Genomic DNA, 7904 nt, shown 5'->3' with positions numbered 1-7904 from the left:
GAGGGTCCCCTGGGGTGGGTCTGGCCGCGGGGGAGGGAAGGTTCTGCTGTCAGTCTGTCCTTCGTTCTATCTGCTCTCCCTGCGACTCGGAACCAGTTACGGATCGATACCGCCTGCCTTAAAGGATGACCCCAAAGCGTGAGAACGTTCCCTTCCGGAGTGGGTGGGGCTGGGGGGAGGGCGGGGAAGGGCGGGGCAGATGGAGTTGTAAGACCATCAACAATAAAAATATATTAAAACCCGCTGTCATTTCCAGGCCGTCAGGACCAGCTTTCGGTCTGTCGCGGAGACTAGACACACTCCATTCCAGCTCCACGGGAGACGCGGCCTGAAGGGTGAAGGGCCCCTGGTCACCTGGGGTCAGAGGTCAGGCTCCCGGTGGGGTCAGCTGGGTGGGTCCCGGTGGACCTGGGTGGAGACTTGTCTCCAGATGTTTCAGAGCCAGCGATCTATGCGCCATTGATGAGCTGCTAGATCTCTCCGAGCTCATTCCCGCAGAGGGGCCTTAGAAACAGGACAGTAACGGAGCAGCCTATGGGCTCCGGATGCGTCGTCAGTCATCCTACCGAGGAGGCGAGTGCATCACCCTCCATGTATTTCCCTCCTCGGTCCTCCCTGAAATTCCATTATTGTCGAGGTGTTTATCCGGGTACCTGGAGGCTAGCTGAGCCCCCGCCTCGCTGCCTCCCCAGCTCCTGACGAGTTCGCAGGGCTTTCTCTTGTTTCATGGGAATTTCATGTGATGCTCACAAAGGGACTGTTGCACAGAAACTGTAATTATAGGCATCGTACATATAACTATTATACAGATACATAAATACTAGAGGCCTTGTGCACGACATTCATGCACGGGGGGGGGCGGGGGGAGCCCTCAGCCCAGCCTGCACCCTCTCCAATCTGGGACCGCTTGGGGGTTGTCCGACTGCTGGATCGGGCCTAAACTGGCAGTCGGACATCCCTCTCACAGCCCCCAATTGCCCCCTGCTGCCAGCCAGGTCGCCCCCAACTGCCCCTCCCTGCCAGCCTGGTTGTTCCTAACTGCCCCCCTCTGTCGGCCTGGTCACCCCACGCAGCCTGCTGTTTGGTCGTTTGGTTGTCCTTCTCTAACCCCTCTGCTGGCCTGGTCGTAGGCAGCCATCTTGTGAGGGCGTGACAGTCAGTTTGCACATCACCGCTTTATAGCATGGTTCTCAACCTTCTGGCCCTTTAAATATAGTTCCTCATGTTGTGACCCAACCATAAAGTTATTTTCGTTGCTACTTCATAACTGTCATGTTGCTACTGTTATGAATTGTCATGTAAATATCTGATATGCAGGGTGGTCTTAGGCGACCCCTGGGAAAGGGTCATTCGACGAGACCTGCTATTACATAGGATGCCGTTATCATACTGTTAAGCAGCAAAAGGTGAACCAAGTACATTGTAAAGGCCCAACGGGCTGACTGAGGGCTCGCAGGTGAGGCGGCGTCCCAGCCAGCAAGTAGGAAGGCTCCCGAGGCTACAGAAATGGGAAGGGGGCGTGGGACAGGGAAGTCCTACTTTTTAAAAAAGGATTATATTCCTTCTTGGGGGACAGTTGGGAGGATTTAAATTTAAATTTTGGGTATTAACACCTCCTTGATGCTGACCAGGAGACGCCAAACTGGCGGGCTAAGATTACAATCCCGGGGAGGCTGGAACTAGAGCAGTGATGTGTCGGCGTGTCAGCATTTTGAAAAACCCTAACTTAACTCTGGTGCCGTGTCACATATAGAAACTTTTTGATATTTGCAACCATAGTAAAACAAAGACATATTTTTGATATTTATTTTATATATTTAAATGTCATTTAACAAAGAAAAATCAACCAAAAAAATGAGTTCGCGTGTCACCTCTGACACGCGTGTCATAGGTTCACCATCACTGAACTAGAGTTAAGTCTTGGTTTGCAGATGTGGGGCTTAGCATGAGTGACCCTGTTCTGGGCCTGTTGTTTCTTTATTATTATTACTGATTTATTGGGGTGACATTGCTAATAAAATGATATAGGTTTCAAGCGTACAATTCTGTAAAACATCATCTGTATTTGTATTGTGAGTTCACCACCCGAAGTCAGGTCTCCCTCCATCACCATTTACCCCTCCTATACCCTCTTCTACCCCCACGTGCTCTCCCCTCTGGTAATCACTGTGCTGTTGTCTGTGTCTATGAGGTTGCTTGTTTGTTGTTGTTTTGCTTAATCCCTTCACCTTTGTCACCCAGCCCTGCAGCCCTCCTCCCCTCTGACAGCTGTCAGTCCGTTCTCTGTATCTAAGAGTCGGTTTCTATTTTGTTTGTTAGTTTATTTTGTTCATTAGATTCACAGAGAAGTGAAATCATATAGTGCTTGTCTTCCTCTGACTGGCTTATTTCACCTAGCACAATGCTTTCCAGGACCCACCCTGTTGTCCCAAAGGTTTCCTTTTTTACGGCAGAGTAACATTCCATTGTGTAAATCAGGGGTCCTCAAACTTTTTTAAACAGGGGGCCAGTTCACTGTCTCCCAGTTGGAGGGCCGGAGTATAGTTTAAAAAAACAACTAGTCGGCTGCTAAGCAACAGGCAGTGACGGCAAAAACACCCGGCGGGCGGATAAATGTTTTCGGTGGGCTGCATGTGGCCCGCGGGCTGTAGTTTGAGGACCCCTGGAAATGAACTGCTGCTTTTTCATCTACTCATCCACTGATGGGCACTTGGGCTGCTCCCGTAGCGTGGCAACATAACTCTGCAGTGAACATAGGGGTGCATATAGGCTTTCAAACTAGTGTTTCGGGTTTCTTCAAATACATTCCCAGAAGTAGGATCACTGGTTCATAGGCAGTTTCATGTTAATTTTTGAGGAAACGCCATACTGTTCTCCACAGTGGCTGCCCAGTCTGCATTCCCACCAGCAGTGCAGGAGGGTTCCCTTCTCTCCACATCCTCAGCAGCACTCTTTGTTTGTTGACTTACTGAATGTAGCCATTCTGACAGGTGTGAGGTGATATCTCATTATGGTTTTAATTTGCATCTCTCTGATGATTAGTGATAATCGATCATCTTCTCATATGTCTATTGGCCTTCTGTATGTCTTCTTTGGCAGTGGTTCTCAACCTTGGCTGCACGTTAGAATCAACCAGGGATCTTTTTAAAATCCTGATTTCTGGGCCTCGTCCTCCGGAAATTTTGTTTCTTTGTTATTCAGTGGGGCCACAACATTAGTAATAAAGAAACAGAATTTCCGGAGGACGAGGACCAGAAATCAGGATTTTAAAAAGATTCCCAGGTGATTCTAATGTGCAGCCAAGGTTGAGAACCACTGCTCTTTGGAAAAGTATCTATTCAGGTCCTTTGCCCATTTTTCAAATTGGATTTTTGTGTGTGTGTGTGTGTGTGTGTGTCTGTGTTTGTGTGTGTGTTTGTGTGTTGAGTTTTATAAGTTCTTTGTAAATCTTGGATATCTTGGATAGTAACACCTTATCAGATGTATCTTTGGCAAATATGTTCTCCCATTCAGTGGGGTGTTTTTTCATTTTGTTGATGGCTTCCTTTGCTGTGCAAAAACACTTTAGTTTGATGTAGTCCCATTTGTTTATTTTTTCTTTTGTTTCCCTCACCTGAGGTGCTATATCAGGAAAAATATTGCTGTAAGAAATGTCTAAGATTTTACTGCCTATCATTTCTTCTAGGATTTTTATGGTTTCGTATGTAACATTAAAGCTTTTGGTTTTTTTTAACTGAACCACAAGAGGGGCTCCCTTGACAAGCCCTACAAACTCATTAACTGAAAGTAACCACACAGGATGTGTTAATCAAAACATTCCTCACTCAGTGGGTGTGATGGGAAGTCCCATCGTACAGCCTATATGATAGACTGAGCTTTACCGTGAGCAAGCCCGGCCCATTGTTTTTGTATACAATGGAACCTCGATTCTTGAACTTAATTCGTTCTGGAAGGCTGTTCAGGAAGTGATTTGTTCGAAAACCAAAACATTTTTTCCCATTAGAAATAATGTAAGCCCGGTTGCTGTGGCTCAGTGGTTAAGCATCAACCTATGAACCAGAAGATCACGGCTTGACTCCTGGTCAAGGGCACATGCCCGGGTTGTGGGCTCCATCCCCCGTAGGGGGCGTGCAGGATACAGCCCCTTCAGTCCGCAGGCCAAGGCTCTATCTACTGAGCCAAACCGGCTACGGCACAAATATATTTTTAAAAAATAAATAATGTAAATTGCATTAATTCATCCCATTCCCCCAGATGATGCCCTGTTTTAGCCTTTCTTATACACCGTGCACATCTAATGTACTGTTTAACCTACAAAAAAACACTTCTTTCCTTTCATTTATCCAGTCATCCCCCAGGCTGTCAGATGCAGCAGCTTTGCTGCCTCTATCCCATCTGGATCCTGCCACTGGCTCCCTGCTTCTCCCTGATCCAAACCAGCAATGTTCTTCTGCGTCTTGCATCGCCTGTGATCCTTGTCCCTGTCCCACCCTCAGCACCATCAAGGTCTTGATGGCCTCTTTATGTTTAAAATTGTGCTAAATGTCCATTTTGCCAGCAACAGAAACAAATATTATGGAAAAGTGTCCTCGGGTGACCTTACCTAAAGCCTAAATAATCCTTTTTAAAAAACATTGGATTTCCCTGTCCCACCCACTCCGTGCTTTTACAAACCTCCCGTTTCCGTAGCCCCTGGAGCGCCTGTCCACTTGCCGGTGGGATGCTGCCCAATCCACGAATCTTTCAGGAAAGCCAGTTAGATCTTTACAAGGCACTTGGTTCGGTTTCTGTTGCTGAACAGTACGACAAGATCATATCCCTATATCTATATAACAGTTATACTCATCCTATATAATAAAGAGGTAATAGGCAAATTGACCATCACGCCCTTGCACAAGATGTCCGCCACAAGATGGCCTGCAGGGGAGGGCAGTTAGATCTTCGCAAGGCACTTGGTTCGATTTCTATTGCTGAACAGTACGACAAGATCATATTTCTATATCTGTGTAACAGTTATCCTTACGATGTCTGTAAACCTGAAATTCTTTCAAAATAACAAGGTGACGAAATGATGGCAGGAAACTAGCTGCTACGGTGATTAGCCCTGAGGGCCCTAATCCCTGGGCAGATAACCCCTGGCGGCCAGTGAGTGGTGGCCTCAGCCCAGAGCAGCTCCCACAGGGGAACCTCGTTGTTATGCACAGGGAGAGAGAAGAGGAGGGGCTGGAGTACCAGAAACAAAGAAGGAACTAAGAGGAAATCAATGTGATCACTTGACACATCTCGCCCTGTCCAGAGAAAAGCACTTTGCTCGACCAGACATTTCCAGCTGTGGCCGCAAGAACGTTTAAAACACGCAGCACCTGACTGTTCAGTCGGGCACAGCCTCTTTTCCTTTAAACTGTCAGCCAAACAAAAAATGACAGCAGCCAATACAACATCGCTGTCCGGTGTGAAGGAATCGTGTATGCCTCATTTTTTGTCAGGTCAGCAACAGACATATTCTTGGCGTGCTGCAGAATTTTAGCAACTCGCTTATGTGCTGTGAGATGAAAAAGGTTGAAAATCCCTGCGCTGTGCGGTTTACTGTCATTTCTGTTAAAGATGGGATGATTTTACTACAGAATTCTAATGTCTAGGAAAATACTGCTATTAAATGCTACACGGAAAACATCTTTCTTCCTTATTTAAACTGGAAAGACCCTTATTCCACCCAGAATAGAGTCTCCAGTGTAAAGGTGTTGAGATCACTGCTGTTTTAGGGGCAGTTTCAGGCTGTAACAAAAAGTCTGGCTTATGAAAAAGGCAGAATTTGCCCTGGCTGGCGTAGCTCAGCTGGTTGGGCGTCCTACCGGGCACCAAAAGGTGATGGTTCGGTTCCGGTCAGAGCACAGGCCCAGGTTGTGGTTCGGTTCCTGTCAGGGCACAGGCCCAGTTGTAGTTCGGTTCCGGTCAGGGCACAGGCCCAGGTGGTGGTTCAGTTCCCGGTCAGGGCACAGGCCCGGGTGGTGGTTCCGTTCCCAGTCAGGGCACAGGTCCGGGTGGTGGTTCGGTTCCTGGGGGAGGGGAGGCAGGCAGAAGGCAACCTATTGATACACATTGATGTGTCCTTTTCTCTCTCTCAGATCAATAAAACAGGGGACTCTTCCCCTCCCCATGTGGGAGTCTGTACTTGTTCTTCAATAAATCTCCATCTTTGCTAAAAAAATAAAATGAAATCAATAAAAACATTCTAATGAAACATTTAAAAGGGAAAGAAAAGGCTGAGCCAGCCATAGCATTGAGACCTGTGCCCACAGCACTACATGTAATGGATGTTCTCATCCAGCCCAGCACCGTAGAGATCAGAGAAATGAGGCCACAGCTCAGAACCACAGAGCCGCTCCCTCCTCTCAGTGTCCGGCCTCGAGCTCGGCCGTGGGCACAGCTCCAGGCCCTCGCGTTTTCATGCCACATGCCTTCTGTGGCGCTTACTGAACACTGTCTATGCACCATGAGCGGCTACATGTAAACACATGGTAATGACCTTCTCTCATTTGCTCCACGACCTCTTCACATCAGGAGACTGTATAACAGAGTCATCCAAGCGAAGGACTGTACTCCTCCGGCCCTGGCAGTGTCGCTCAGTGGTTAGAGTGTCAGCCTGCGGACTAAAGGGTCCCGGTTCGATTCTGGTCAAGGACACGTACCTTGTCTGCAGGCTCCTCCCTGGCCCAGGCCTTGGGTGGGGTTTGTGCAGGAGGCAGCCAATTGGTGTGTTCCTCTCACATCGATGTTTCTCTCTCTCTGTCTCTCCCCCTCCCACCCTCTCTAAAAATGAATGGAATAATATCCTCGGGTGAAGATTAAAAAATAAAAAAATAAAAAGGACTATACCATTCCTTATTAAGGACAGCGTTAGTTGAATTAATGGGTTCAAATAAACTCGGTCTCTGCAGGAATACACTCCAGTTTTACCGGCATATTTGTCATTGCGTTTCTGGTCAGGGTTTAAAACATTTTTTATTGAACTTATTGGGGTGAGATTGGTTAATAAAATTATGTAGGTTTCAAGGGTACAGTTCTGTAACACATCACCAGTATCTCCAGGGTTTTAAATAAAAACCATTTATTCTAAAGAAAGGACTTAGCGAAGTCTAAAATAAGTCATCTGTGCCTTTTCGTGTTTCCTCTCTGCAGAGGAATGAGAGATGAGAGGCATGTTCTCTGCCAGCCCTCCCGCGAAATGAAAGGGCCGGAGACCAGGAAGCTGCGTACACACCGCCTGCGAGGCTGAAAACACTGACCGCAGCTCCGCAGCGGCGGGTCCCGAGGGCGGGAGGCTCCTGCCTGACACGCTGGCCCCGGACAGGGACAGGAGCCAGGCCAGCGGGTCTCTGAGAAGTCCCGCAGGCGTGAGCTGAGAGGCCCCGGGGCCAGGAGGAAGCGGGCGCCCAGGGGTGACCTTCCCCGGACCCGTCCTCACCAGCTCTGCAGACACTCGGGGCAGGGCTGGGCCTGGCTCCCGGGGCGCAGGTGGGGGTTTCAGAGGCAGGAGATAACCCAGGTACGCGTCCCTGTCCGCTGTTCCTGCAAAACCGAAGGCAAGGACCTTGGGGAGAGGCTTGACGAAGCAGGTGTTCCATCTAAGTGAGAACTGGGTTTCTAGGGAAACTGCAACCGTAGGTATGAGCAGTGGAAGTGAGGGTGGCATTTTTCCTGAGTAATAACAGCAAAATACACTCAAACTCAACACTTCTTAAAATAAAGTTTTAAAGTGAGAATATTGTTTTAAAATTGTTTATTGATTTCAGAGAAGAAGGGAGAAGGAGAGAGAGAGAAACATGCATGCTGAGAGAAGCATTGGTCAGCTCCCCTGGCACGCCCACACAGGAGGTCAGCCCACAACCCGCATGTCAGCCTCC

General features: G+C 48.3%; 1 long non-coding RNA gene across 3 annotated transcripts; it reads left to right on the top strand.

The window, feature by feature from the left end:
• Window positions 1-6: 6 nt before the first annotated feature.
• Window positions 7-7515, top strand: LOC102768006. Of its 3 annotated transcripts, none has more exons than XR_001515587.1 (3): window positions 7-138; window positions 257-366; window positions 7180-7515. It is a non-coding gene; the product is annotated as an uncharacterized LOC102768006 (long non-coding RNA). The 3 variants fall into 3 exon arrangements; XR_001515589.1 differs by having other exon boundaries at window positions 7-159; XR_001515588.1 differs by lacking the exon at window positions 7180-7515 and having other exon boundaries at window positions 257-829.
• Window positions 7516-7904: the final 389 nt, after the last annotated feature.

The sequence above is a fragment of the Myotis davidii genome, unplaced genomic scaffold (genome assembly GCF_000327345.1).
Source record: "Myotis davidii unplaced genomic scaffold, ASM32734v1 scaffold807, whole genome shotgun sequence".
NCBI lineage: Eukaryota > Metazoa > Chordata > Mammalia > Chiroptera > Vespertilionidae > Myotis > Myotis davidii.
Note: the sequence above shows the minus strand (reverse complement) of the source record. Positions and strands in the feature narration are given on the sequence as shown.